The 13851-nt window shown below is 41.0% G+C and overlaps 1 protein-coding gene across 9 annotated transcripts in view; it reads left to right on the top strand.

Moving 5' to 3' along the window:
- Positions 1–2030: 2030 nt before the first annotated feature.
- The window catches only part of LPAR2 (lysophosphatidic acid receptor 2), a 29253-nt gene continuing 17432 nt past the window's right edge, over positions 2031–13851 (top strand). For 2 of the 9 annotated variants that reach the window (XM_087956565.1, XM_026673824.2), the window contains exon 1: positions 2068–2349. The gene's annotated coding sequence lies outside the window, so the exon portion shown is untranslated. Of the gene's footprint in view, positions 2575–13851 lie in introns of all 9 variants that reach the window. The other 7 variants (XM_087956566.1, XM_087956563.1, XM_026673825.2 and 4 more) reach the window with 6 other exon arrangements.

Raw genomic sequence — 13851 nt, 5'->3', positions numbered from 1 at the left:
AGAAGCACCCTTGAGCAGCAAAGCCAGCTTGATATAGCATGCTAAGGCACCAGGGAGAACATGGGTTCTAGTCCCACCTTGAGCACGAAACCAGCTGGGGGACTTGGGCCAGTCCATCTCTTTCAGGAAGGAGGCAAAGACAAGCCACTTCTAAAAATATCTTCCCAAGAAAACTGCAGACTAGCCAATGCAATTGCCGGGCATCAAAAACTGACTTGAAGGCATACACAAACAAAAAATTGGGAAGAGTTCACATATTACTTATGTATGTATTTTGTGCCATCCCAATCAATCAATTCTGAGCAGTGGGCACACTAATATTAAAGTAAAAAGTGATCTCCTAAAAACACCTCCTACCCCATTACAAAAATAATCAAACCAGCATAAAATACAAAGTCACCCACTCTGATCATATTAGGTATCCCAATATGTTGAAGGTCTACTTAAAAAGAATTGCTCTTAAGTTCTTTTCTGAACATTATGACTCACATGCCACAATGTTGGTGTTACCACAGGAAAGGCCTGTTTTCTGTCCCACATTCTTTTGGGGACAAAACCTTGAGCAGGCTGTTTCTAGATAACCTCACAGAAGGAACATAATCATTCGGGACTACGTAGTCCCCTAATATTCTAGATCACAGTATTTTTACATAAAATAGAACTTGTTCAATCAGGCACCATGTCTCATGCTAAGTTACAAACTATAGTTTGGAACCTAATGGAAAAGTCTATGGAGATTCTCAGTCATCCAGGTTATGGTTGTCCGAAAGGTAGTTTTTCAGGAGGCAACTGGACTTTCTGGTTTTTTCTTGTGAAGGCGTCTCATCCAAGAAGCTTCTTCAGTTCTGACAGAATAGCAGTACTTCCATTCCCCACTATCCTGTCAGAGCTGAAGAAGCTTCTCGGATGAGAAGCGAAATGTCTTCAAAAGAAAAAAACAAGAAAGTCCAATTGCCTCCTGAAAAAGCACCTTTGGGACTAATAGAAAAGTCCATATAAACACTCTACACAAAATCCAATTGCACCATGCTTTTGCTTGATGTGCTAACCCAAATACGCATCAACGTAACTTTCTTAATATTTTTACATACATTTAAGAAGGGATATAAATCTAACAAGAATAAGCTACTTTGCAGGCTGATACATAGTACTAATTTGTTTGAACGGTAATTTGTTGAATAAGCTACAATGACTGATTCATATATTACTATGTTTATGAATTATAATATGACTTGCTTGGATCTGGCTTATGTGAATTCAGCCACAGGTTTAATAGACTTAAAGTTTCTTGTATGTTGTTTCAACATACACGTTGAATCACAACTAGGCAATGATATTTTAGCAGGTTCACAGTGCAAAACAAACCTTTCGGATTAGTTTATCTCATACAGACTCGGAATATTGAATTAAACTAAATTCAGTTAACGTGTCATGCAAACATAGTCACACAAAATTCTTTAGAACATCCTTCTCCAACAGGGAACATACAGATGTCTTGGAAGTAAAACCCATCATTCCCAGCCAGCATGGTCATAGACCTTACTGGTTGGAGATGATGAGCTTTGTAGTCCATTACATCTTAACGAACCAGCTAAAGGAGTCAGGTTAGACCCTTTGCTTTCTAAACCTGGGAGCAGAATCAAAATCCCACCTGGTGGATATGTCTCCACCCATCCATTTCTTCCTCAGCCCATCAAACCCCTCTGCTGAGTAGGGATTCCTACACCCCCTCCTCCATTTCACTCCACAGCCTCATTTAGTTAGAAGCCCTGTTTATCTCTTCCTCCAGCCTTGTTACGGTTTCCCACTGAGCCCCCTTCCATCTTCTTCCAAAGCCAGCCAGAATACCGAACCCTCTCCCTGCTCTTTCGCAGAGCACGAACTTTCCAGCTTTCCAGGCCAAACTGGACGATCTCAGCCGCCTCAAAAGCCATATAAAGGCCGCTAACTAGGCTCAGGTTACAATTCCTGGGTGGCTCAGGTCTCCTGCTAAGGAGGCGAAGGAGAAGGCGGGCCTCGGGGAGGCCACTGAGAGGGATGGGCCGAGGGAAGGAGGGAGCTTTGCAACATTGCCTTGCGGAATCACCATTTCCAAAGGCTTCCACGGTGACGAGAGGTTATTCGGCGTGGTAGTGGCTTTTTCCTTTCAGGGTTTTTTTTTTTGTTTTTTTTTTTGTAGTAGTTTTGAAAAGCCAGGAAAGGAGAATAAAGGAGAGGCCGAAGCTGCCCACCCAATGGCTAAGGGCTCCCTTTCAAGCAAGCACCCTCGCTCCCAGGGGTGGGGAGATCCGCGGTAAAACAAAACAAAAGGCCAAATCAGAGTGTCCGGAGGTGTGCCCCTGTTCTCAGGTAAGGGCTTTCCGCTTCAGCGCAAAGAAAAAGGGAGGGTCGCAAAGGGCGCGGAAAGTTTGCATGGGCGACAGCCAGCCAGCCTGCAGCTTGCTTTGAAACAGTGAAAGTAAAGGTTGGTCCGCTGTACTTTGTTTTAGCCTCTCTGCCTGTTGCAGCGTAGAAAAGTCTTTTCTCGGGTTCCCCCCGCTTCCTCGGGAAAGAACTGCTCCCCAACGATCCCAAGTAAGTAGGGAGGGATGCTGCCTGTGTCTTCCTCCGCAGAACTTGGTCTCGCATCTCTGACTCGGGAAGGAGGAAGGGCAGGGAAGTTCGTGTTAATTGAAAGGTTAGCCTTGGAAAACGAGTCTTAACTCGTTTAGGGAAAATACAGCTTCAAAGAACGGCTTCAGATCTTCTGGTCCAGGAAGAAAGAAGGGATTTTGGTTTCCCCGAGCATGGGACAAGAAATGGCTTCTTCCCAGCTGGTTGGAATTTTTAGAATGGCAGGGTTGGTTTGTAAAAAAAAAAATATGTTCCTGGTCCTCATGGTCAGTAGAGATGAGCAAAGATTTTCATCGCTGAGGTGATGGCACTAATTTGATGGGGGGAGGGGAGCTCATATCTGCATCCATCATTCTCAAACACGGAAGTTTCATGCTAACAATCTTAGTTCTCTTATTTCCATACAGTATATAAGAGTTTGTCTCTCTGTGTTGTTTTTTTTCCCAACAAGTGGAGTTGGAGAACTATATAACAGCAATAAGATGGCATGAAAGATAATAATGAAAGCCACACTTAGAGCGGAATATGATTTGTTTGTTCATTGAATCCTTTATTTGGAAGAAAGTTGCTGGCTAGGCAAGATTTTTAGGTGTAGGTTTGGCTGAAGGTTAAAATGGAGCCAGGAATCTCAGGTGCTAATTCAAAGGGTTAGGGTGTGTTCACACAAAGTTTGAAGGTAATATGGTATTAACCATGGGGAAGGTATTTATGCAGTATATTTAGACTGAGTGGTAGCACTTTAGATGTTGGGCTGCCATGCTGGAGTCCCTCAGCCATGGAATCCCACAGAGTGACTTTGAGCAAGTTGTTGTCTCTTAGCCCAGCTTGTGTCACAAGATTGTTGTTGTGGGATAAAGTAGAGGTCGTGTTTTTAGAGGAGAAGTGGGATGTAAATGAAAACTATCAATAAATGAATATGCCCACTGGTCTGGCACCAAAGGAATCAGGAAATCAAAGCTAGGCCTGATTTGTTGTGTAATCAGGACCACAACCATTTTTGCACTTATTAATTACTGTTGAATCCTGGGTTAATTTTTTCAGATTAAAAAAAAATACTGTTTTTTACAGGTTTTTTGGGGGTGGGTGGGGGTGTCCTCTGGTTACCATGTCCATAAAAGAGAGGTCCCTATGAACAAAGGGAAGGAGAACAGATGCTGTACCTAAAGTAAACCTAGTTAGGAGTTGCTGTGGCTTCTTTTTCTATTTGGAGGCCAGAAAGAAGAATTAGCCTTGGATAAAACCCTCTTCCTGGATCTGAAGGACATAAGGCATGCAGGCTCCTTAGTCTGGTAAAAGCAGTTGTGACTTTATGCCTTACTCTTAGTTTTACCTTCACCACATTCACAGGGCCTAGCTGAGTATATTGGCTGAACATGGATTTTCTCTTCTAATTTCCTACTTTCTTCCTTCTTCCACACAAGCCTGTCCTTTCACATAGCTGAATACACTCAATATGAAAAAGACTTTAGCTGATTAATTGAGTAGAGTACTCAAATAGTTGCTGATGTGAAGAGATTAAGTCAATTTTATTATTATTTTTAAAAAAATATTTGCTTATTCTAATGAGAGGTGAAATGGTGTAACGTAAAATAAAACAGCAGTGGATATTTTTCTCCAGAAAGAGCAAAATATCCTGAGCTAGCCTTTATATTTATATCCATATATGCTGCATGTTTTTAATTTGGCATCAGTCTTTTTCAGCCAGCACTCCCAGGTGTGTTGGAGAACTCCCATCATCCCCATGTGTCAAATGGTCAGGGTTCTAGTCCAGGGGTCCCAAGGATCAGCATACCGGTCTGCAGCATACCGGAAGCCACACAAAGTTCCATTCACAGGATGCAGGCAGCACACAAAACCATGCCCCCTCTGGTCCACAAAAAACCTCTCTCCATGGAACCGGTCCCTGGTGCCCGAAAGGTTGGGGGGCACTGTATCTAATCCAGCACATTTGAAAGATACTAGATTGGAAAAAGCCTATGTGCTTTTCCAAAAAAATCATCAAAGGTCATTATTTCTCTTGAAAGCCAACAAAACCATTCCTGACCCTGCATAATGAACATTCTATTCTCATTTGCCAGTAGTGAATATTATCTGGGTCATAATACATCCTCCATGGTCCTTCATCATCTGTCAGATTCAGACTGAGGCCTTGGATGAATTTATCACCTTTAATAGTAATACTTTTGCTGAAACTCCTCAAACAACCATACACCCATAATTTAATCATTAATTGATTTAAGACAGAGGTAGACATGTCACTCTAGTAGCTACGATTGAGGGAGAGGAATTCCAAGATACTGGAAACATTAGTTCAGGGTTTCTTGAACCATAGGCTGCAATTCCCAAGATGTTGCAAGCAGCTGAGAGAAGGACTTGCAACTTTTTAAACTTATTCAGATTTGTCATGTAATGGAGGAGCTCAAAACCTGTTCAGGGCTTTGGCCTGCGCTGGGCAGTTCATGATCTGCAGAATTGTAGAAGCCTTTTGTTTGTAAGAGAGAAAATATTCATTATTAAAAATAAATAGTATATTTCTTGTCCATCTCCAACACTAACGATAAAGTTAATATTTGGGGCAAGGGAATTTGCAGAAATGGATTATTACCACAACATTATTTACCACAACATTTGAGGTGACAAATATATTGATTCAAAGATGGCCAAAAGAGCAAACATCTGGTGTGTAACCAAATAAATGCAAGTACAGTACCTTATAGTATAAGTCAGTTTCATTCTGGTTTCACACTTCTCTGTATTTCAGATGTAGTTGCCTTGGGGGGTGAAACAAATGCTCTCAAACATTCAGCTTTTCAAATCTGGCTATCATGATTCCAAGTAACTCACCCAACACAATCAAACCCCCGAGGCAGGCTTGTTCCTCAAAGTACAGATTTATTAGCATGTCATATTGGCACATCTGGTGAAAACCCAAATCTAAACTCCCGCGGGTTTTCTCCATGTTAAAAGTAAAGTTTTTTTCTTTCCACTCCCCATGAGTCCATCACATGGTCCAATCAGGTTACAGTCCAGTGTCAGTTGGTCCCAGTCTTCACCTTCCTAATACCTGGTGAGAAAGTCCTTGGTTCCCGGAGGAAAGAATTTTGTTTTGGCTACAGATCCCCAGCTATCTCTACTACCCCCCTCCCGTTCCCACAGCTCTACCCAGCTCTGCTGTGGCAGCCCTGAAGGTGCGAAAGAAAATGGCTTCGGGGTTGACATTGGCTTCATATTAGTTTGAAAGTTCATTTTTACCCCCAGATTTGAATTGTGTATGCTTTATAATTCCTCAATGCTTTGAAGACTGGCAGATTATGGAAATACTTCTTTGACAGCTGCTCAAACAAAACATATAAAATATCAATGCATGCTAATAATACCAGGCAGTAACCAACAATACAGTGGCATTTTGTATTTGACCAAATGCTATCAAGCAGGAATGCTGAAATAAAATTGTACAGGATACATGTTTGCATGTACCGTATCGTGCACAAGTAGTCTAATTTTCCACCGGTTGCTTTGCGACCGTTTGAAATTATGATAACTCTCCCAATTTCTGGACCTATTTCTGGAGTTAGAGGGTGCTTGACAATTGGCCCACATTTATGACTGCTTACAGGGCCCTTTATAGTCAAGTGACCACATTTTACAATGTTTTTTTTCTGGAAAATGGCCTTCCGGTTTCCTGGAAAAAAAGTGATGTAGAAAACAGTGGCTTTGCTTAAAGACCTCAGCATTCACTTAATGACAACCCACAAAATAGTTTGTAAAATCAGGTCTGGTCAAGTGATGACCTGCTTTATGACCGTCATGACATGACAGGCTCTACTATAGACATAAATGGAAGGTTACCTCTATATAAATCAGTATAAATCTGATGACAAAATTTGCAAGGAAAAACATTGAAAGGAATGTTGGAAGTAGATTGGTTTTCACAAAGTTAGCAATATTTGTTTGTGGGAGAGGTTTAGGTCTATTAAATAAGTGTTGTGCATATCTGGATTGAAAGTTGTATAGCCAGAGCCTCCTTATGGGAAAAAAAAGCTCAACTTTCTACTGTCAATAACTGAAAAAAAAACACGCACACACCCTAGCTAGACACTTATTTTTAAGCTAAATTAGCAGTTTTTTTCATTACCATTATTTTTTGTTAACTTATAAGCATCTGTCATGAAATAATGCATGTGGTAAGGAGATCTGGGAAAATGTCAGAGGCATTTATTCAATTCACCACCTGTGTTGGCCAAGTATTTTAAACCTCAGGTAAACTGGATTGATTTTCATCTGGCCAGTTCTATATTGATTGTAAAATTCACATAGAACATTTGGGATATTAAAGTAAATGCACTATAGAATTGCTAGGTAGCTATAATTCTTCATAATAATATTGTTTGTGATTCTAGATGTCTTTTTAAAGAATAAATGGCTTAAGTACTTATTCAAATCATATTTTCAACATTTATCCACTGTTCTCACTGATCTTATTTTGGATAATGACATAGGCGGCATTTCAGAATGGATGGGATGGGATGACCTAGCTTGCGAATATAATTTAGACATAGATTCCTCTCTCTTTTTCAGAGAACTAAAGATTATCTTTCCATTGATCATTGGATTCTTTTTAATTGAATAGAGTGTTTCATCATTCTTTTACCATTCTGTGAAAAACTTTTTCTAGGATCTCCATCGGGAGAGCCTGACATAAGACATTTAATTTTGAAAAGGCCATTGTTTTACCTATAGCAATTCTATAATTAAATGTTGACACAGATTTTTTTTTCTAGTGCTTAGGGTTTAATCTTATATTAATCAAGCAGCAGAACAAAGACAATTATGCAAAGCTAACAACTTTTAAATTGACATGAAAGGCTCTGAAAGAACTACTACAAGGTGAATGAATAAACCAGAGAATAATAATTAAAAAGAAACCCTCACAATTAGCAGTCAATGAAATCTTGGTTGGAAAACAGCAATTTATTGACAAAATAAATGACAGGTTTCCAAAACATACATGAACAGTTAAAAAGGGTGGAAAGATTTCATATTTTAAAAATATCTCCCCAAAACTTTTATTTCTAAAACATTTTTAAAGTAAAAGGATGTTCATTGTCCCCTTTTTCCTATTTACAGAAGTATATAGCAAAAAGGTATAAAATTATAGAAACTTAACACATGAATAATAAAGTCAGACAAATACAGGGAAATGTTACGAGCTTATAACATCTATAGATGTATTTTAATATTAACTTTCTCAAACATAGCACACTCCTGAAAAAAGAAGCTGCAATATTAACAATTGATGTAAAAAAAGCCCCAAACCTTCAATTACTGTGTATTCGTACTCTCCAGGAATACAAAGAAGTACCCAGTATCCTAGAAATAGATTGGATACATAAGTCTTCGAAATACTTTAGTACAGAGTTAACCCTCCCCCCTCAAAAAAAAAGAGAATTTTAAACAATCATTGAATAAGAACAGTGCTCCAGCATGGCAAAAAATAAACTCCAGAATTTTCTTTGTTTTTACTCCTCCTGGCCACATTGGGATTCAAGTCCTGCTGTAAATCCATAAACCGTCTGTTCTTTTCAACTACATCTTAAGAAGCTAGAACTGAGCAGCCTGTTTTTGAATAGCAGCTCCAGCTCCTTTGTTTGTCCTATCATACCAGTTAAATCCTTTTATTGTTGAGTCTAGTCTTGTTTGTGGCTATCCCCACCCTAAGCCTAAGTCCCAAGGTCAGCTGCTGCTAATTGCAAAGTTAGGACAGGCATCCCTGCCAATCAGGGAAGGATTTACCTGTCAACAATCTCTGGCTCCACTCCAACTTTTATCTCGCCTTCCCTGCATTTCAAAGGAGGGTGAGTTATCTGAATTCCTTGTCCATTTATTCTGCCTCCATTTTTTGCAGCTGAAGTTTTGGGTCCCTCAAGCTTCGAAGCCATTGGTTACAAACTAGGAATGTCCTTTGGTGTGGAGGGCGGAGTAGCGCTGGTGTCTTGTACATCTTGTTCTGTGGCTATCTCTGCTTAAACATGTTTGACAGGTTCGGGGAAAATGAAGTCAATGTTAACACCACTGCCATCACCCCAGTAAAACCTGTTCAGGGTAAAATGTGGGATGTGTAGGAATATGGCAATGAAACTTCTTTGAAAGTGCCTTCAGTGCTTCTCGGTAAATCACAATGGAAACCCAGCCACAAGCTACTTGCGCGCTAAAGGAATCATACCGTAGAGCTAGTAAAAAAAAAAAGGGCGGAGGGGTATAGCAATTGGGAAGTCTACCTCTAAATTCTTTGCTCCAATATACATGTAAATTAATTATGTATGAATTGTCTCATGCCTTTCTGGAAATGACTCACTGCTGGAAAGGTTGTAGGTTCAGAAATACCGGTTTGTGTTTCCAGCTTCTGATGCATTGTTTTGGACTTATTGCTTCTTCTTTTTTTTTTTTAGCCTCCACAGTTTAACTTTCTGTGAAATGGAAGCTCAGCCCCTTCTCTGTCTTAGATTCAAATTCTTTAGCAAATTGTTCGCGTTTTTGCTTCGCTTTGCTATGAAATGAGTTGGTTGGGCTTGGTTGTGTTCACCGTGATTGGCATTTTGCTTTCCCATCCTATAAGGATGTCTAGAGACCTAAAGTAAAAGCCATGAATAGGATAAAAAGAGATTCTGATTTTTGTCCTGGAGGTTTGTTATTTTTTTCACCACTACATTAATGGAAAAGGTAGTAAAGAGGGAAAGAAAATTTATGGGAAGACTCTTACTCACCTGTCCTTTCCTCCCCACTGAATTGTTGATATTGGCCCATCCAAAGGACCCTTTGGATTAAAAAGAAGGTCATTAGAAGACTAGTTTAAGGGGGGGAAAATCCCTTGTCCATTCAATATTAAGTTAAAAATAAATCTGCCTACCTCACCAAACCCAGGCTTTACTCACATCCCTTTGACAACTGCTGTCATTATGACATCACTGAAAAATGAACCAATTGTAATCTCTTTTCTCTTTTGCAAAGGAAAGCCACTTTTATTATTCGTGTCCAGCATTATTCGTGTCCAAAAGAGAAAAGAGATTACAATTGGCATTAGGAAGATCTACCTTTCCCCCATTGGTGTTTTCCAGATGTGCTGGGACAGCTGGAGGGTGCCAACTCGGGAAAAGAGAGAATAGATTTTAAAAGTCCTGTGAGGGGTGGTCAAGTCTTAATAACCCATCTGGCCCTTTCTAGTTATTTTCATCGGAACTCACTCAGCACTTTAAAAACAAAAGCAAGAAGTTTGATGTAAAATAATGGCCAACGCTCTTCTGCTGACTGAAACTGTGTTGTGGCACATTGCAGAGCCTGCCAAAGAGAAAGCTCAAATAAAGTAGATGTCTAAAGAAAATTCAATACTGCATAGCCAGTGGCCATTAGGTAATTTCAGATTCTGGGCTTAAAATTATCTTTCTCCGTTCATCTTTAGAGGGCCATGAGTATTGCTTCAAAATGGGGTATGTCCTAATGGTCGGTTACAAGCTGCACACTTCTATACAAGAAGTGAGTAAGATGCATTGTAGGAGCTTTCTTCCCTTTAATCAGAGTGAGATGCCTGCTAAGAAGCTGACTCTTGGGGGACACGAAAAGTCAGCAGATTTGTTAGTTGAGAGCCCTGATCTGGATTGTCAGTGTCCTTGTTCTCCAGGTTAGGGCAAGCCTGCTTGTAATAGGCCCTCCCTCGTGCCTTGGGTGAGATGGCATGCATCACTGAGATCTGGGTTGGTTTGGTGTGCCATTTTGGAAACATGCCTATTTGGGTTTCAGGTTGGGGATCAGCTGATACCCCAGGATAGGGCTGGAGAGAAAGAGCAGCCAGTGCCATTTGGCCAGGTGTGCCGGCTTCTACAGGCACTGCCCTACATTATTATGTTAAATTGCTTCTTCTGGGTTAAAGTTAAATTTTGGGGACGCATACACATGACACTACACGTGGCATATCATTCGTACACCGATTTTGCACCCTGGTGGGGTGGAATTGTCAACTTAGACTCTGTCTATTTTAACAGCCTTTATTTACCAGAATTTAACTCTGAAAATGTTATTTTGTATAGAGATAAAGTGGGTGGGTAGGTGAAGATTTCCTGGCAGTGATCCAAAAATAAGGAACTATCTGATCAATAAAATGTATAAATGGCTATGGAAATGGTCTTGAGATGTTTGATGTCGCTGATACTATTCAGATGCAATCACTGGGAGAATCCTGTTGCACTTTTAATTCACATTATAGCATATTGGCTATATTTCCTCTAGGCAGCGTGGTTCTCAACCTGTGGTCCCTGGACCCCTGGTGGGGCCATGATGTAGACTTAAGAGGTCTGTGAAGCTTTGAAAAAATGTTATGATTTAAATCTTGAGTTAAATCTTGGTGGTCCATGGCCTCAAAAGGTATTTAAAGGGGGTGCGTGGTGAAGAGAACGTTGAAAACCGCTGCTCTAGGGGAAACTGTGAATTTGCTTGAGCCAATAGAAAGAACTATGGCAGAAGTGAAGCTTGATTCCTACCCTTTTAGTCTTGCACTTATAATAATCTATATATTTCTGGACAGTCAAAACAGGTATTTTAAATGGAAACCAGCATGCAATGTTCTCCAATGATACCATGGTGTGTGTGTGTGGGAGGGGGAATTAAAAGATTTAATCCAGTTGCACAGAAGAATTCCTGAGTTAAACGTTTAATTTCCGTCTTCCATTTGTTTACATGTTATGTTATTTCACAATTTCACAAGATATACTTTCATAACCTGATTAGTTCATCCAGAGCTCAGGCAACTCAGCAAGGGCAGCCAGATGCCAAGGGAGAATTTGAATAAACAGATTCTGGGATGACTCCTCTTACCCAATACAATTGTATCATTGTCTTGGGCAAAAGAAAGAAATTGCAATTACAGGTAGTTGTCAACTTACAAGTGTTCAAAGTTACAACCCCATTGAAAAAAGTGACTCATGATCATTTTTTACACTTGCTACCATTGTACGATCCTCATGGTTTACGGCAGGGGTCTTCAACCACCGGGCCGCGGACCGGTACCGGTCCGTGGAGCACTCTGTACCGGGCCGCAAATAAAAAAAAATTAAAAAAAATGGCGGTTTTCTTCGCCTTCGGTGAATGCTGCTGGGATCGGGGATCAAGGACACAAATGAGAGAAGGGGAGGGAGGAAGCAACCAAAGCCTGTCCTGCTCTCTGGCTCAGCGGCTTCGGTTTCCTCCCGCCTCGTTCCTCTCTCAGTCGCTCTCTCGCTCCTCCACCAGCCCAGGAAGAAACTGCTTCAAAGAAGCCGTGGGGGGGTGGCTTTTCCTGTCGCCGCAGCTCCTCCGAAGCGCCCGTTTTTACCCCCACCCCGCCGCCAATCAATCCAATCAATTCTGCCTGCCTGCCTGCCTTCGTTTCTGGTAGTTTCGGAGCAGCTTCGGCTGAGAATAATAACTATTCGCCTCTTTTTATCAGCCGAAGCTGCTCCGAAACGAAGAAGGCAGGCAGGCAGGCAGAACGGAGCACTGTGGGCTGAAATCGGCGCGGCGGGCGGGTGGGGGGTAAACGGGCGCTCGGAGGCGCTGCGACGACAGGAAAAGCCACCCCCACCCCCCGCTTCTTTGAAGCAGTTTCTTCCTGGGCTGGTGGAGCAGCGAGAGAGCGACTGAGAGAGGAACGAGGCAGACACCTGAGGGAGGGAGGGAGACACCTGAGGGATGGGGCTGAGGGAGGCAGGGCCGAGGCGCTCCCTGAACTTGGTGGTTTGCTGGCAGACGTTTTATTACCCGACTAGGTAACAACATCAGATGTTACCTAGTCAGGTAATGAAACGTCTGCAAGCAAACCACCAAACTCGGATTCTTGTCCCCGCCCCCCCCCCCGGTCCTTGAAAAAGTGTTTGTGCTTGAAACTGGTCCCTGGTACAAAAAAGGTTGGGGACCACTGGTTTACGGGATCAAAATTTGGATACTTGACAACTGGCATGCATTTATGAGGATTGCTGTGTCCCAAGGTCATGTGATCATCTTTTTTGACCTTCTGACAAGCAAAGTCAATGGGGAAGCCGGATTCACTTAATAACCTAATTTAACAACTGCAGTGATTCACTTAACAACTGTGGCAAAAAAAAGGTTGTAAATGGAGCAAAACTCACTTAACAAATATCTCACTTTAGCAACATACATTTTGGGCTAAATTGTGGTTGTAGGTTGAGGACTACCTGTAGTTGATTCCACTTGGTTCCCCTAACCAACATGACTAAATTATGGACTCTGTACCCTGAGATCCTTGACTTTCCTAATAATCTAGATTGGTACGAGATTATCGGATTTAGATGCTAATAATTCAGTACTTCCCTTTTTAAAGATAAAATCTGGAAGTGGAATGTTCAGGGTCATGGATCTGGATCATGATAATCTATTGTGTGCTTTCTCTGGTTCTATCTTAATTCAGTATATCAATCCAGCAAACTAATTTGTTCAATAAATCATGGTTACACAAATGTTGGCTTAGCAAGCAGCATGAACTCATTTGTAGGTTTCCTAGAACTACATAGCAATTACACTTAGCTTGTTTTGTCCAATATGAAATTAGTCTACAGTTGTCTAATTTCATTCTTAACAAAGGAGAACTCAGGCCAAAACCTTATACCTAGTTTTTTTTTTTTTTTTTGCAATAGTAGCATTCCATTTGCATATTTTGCACCTTTTGAGACTTTTAACAAGGATTTGTCTTGGAGTTACTAACTTGTAATGAGTGCCAGTAGTAGTTGAAACTTGAAATACATGAGAAAGTATTGGAATGGCAGTTTCGTTACAGAGTGATAAACAAAACTTGCAGCATTATTTTTTGATGTTTTCTGAGTCAGAGCAGCTGTGGTTGCAGAAAATCTTTTGGTTAATGTCTTCATTTCCTACATATCCAGTTTAGGGAGGAAATATTTCTGAGGAACAGTTTCTTATCAGATATGGGCATTTTCCCCCTCAGCTTGGCATCTGTCTTATCCCAAGGGTTCTGCATCTTCAGCAAAATTTAGTGGGTGAAGTGAAGGCTAGTGTGATACTCCCCATTATTCCTCATCTCCTATCAGCTTCTCATTTCTGCAAACTACATCCTTCTGTTCATGTGCTTCCCCACTACTACTCCAAATCTGAACATTTTGGCTTAAAAACACTTTGTCTAGTTGATTACCTCCAACTACAGATTTGATACTTAGGCAAAATTGGAGATTAAGACAT

Source organism: Notechis scutatus, chromosome 2, assembly GCF_049901735.1.
Source record: "Notechis scutatus isolate UNSWTSFEM ecotype Mainland chromosome 2, rNotScu1.2, whole genome shotgun sequence".
In the NCBI taxonomy this organism is placed as follows: Eukaryota; Metazoa; Chordata; class Lepidosauria; order Squamata; family Elapidae; genus Notechis; species Notechis scutatus.
This window is presented reverse-complemented; position numbering and strand designations above follow the sequence as displayed.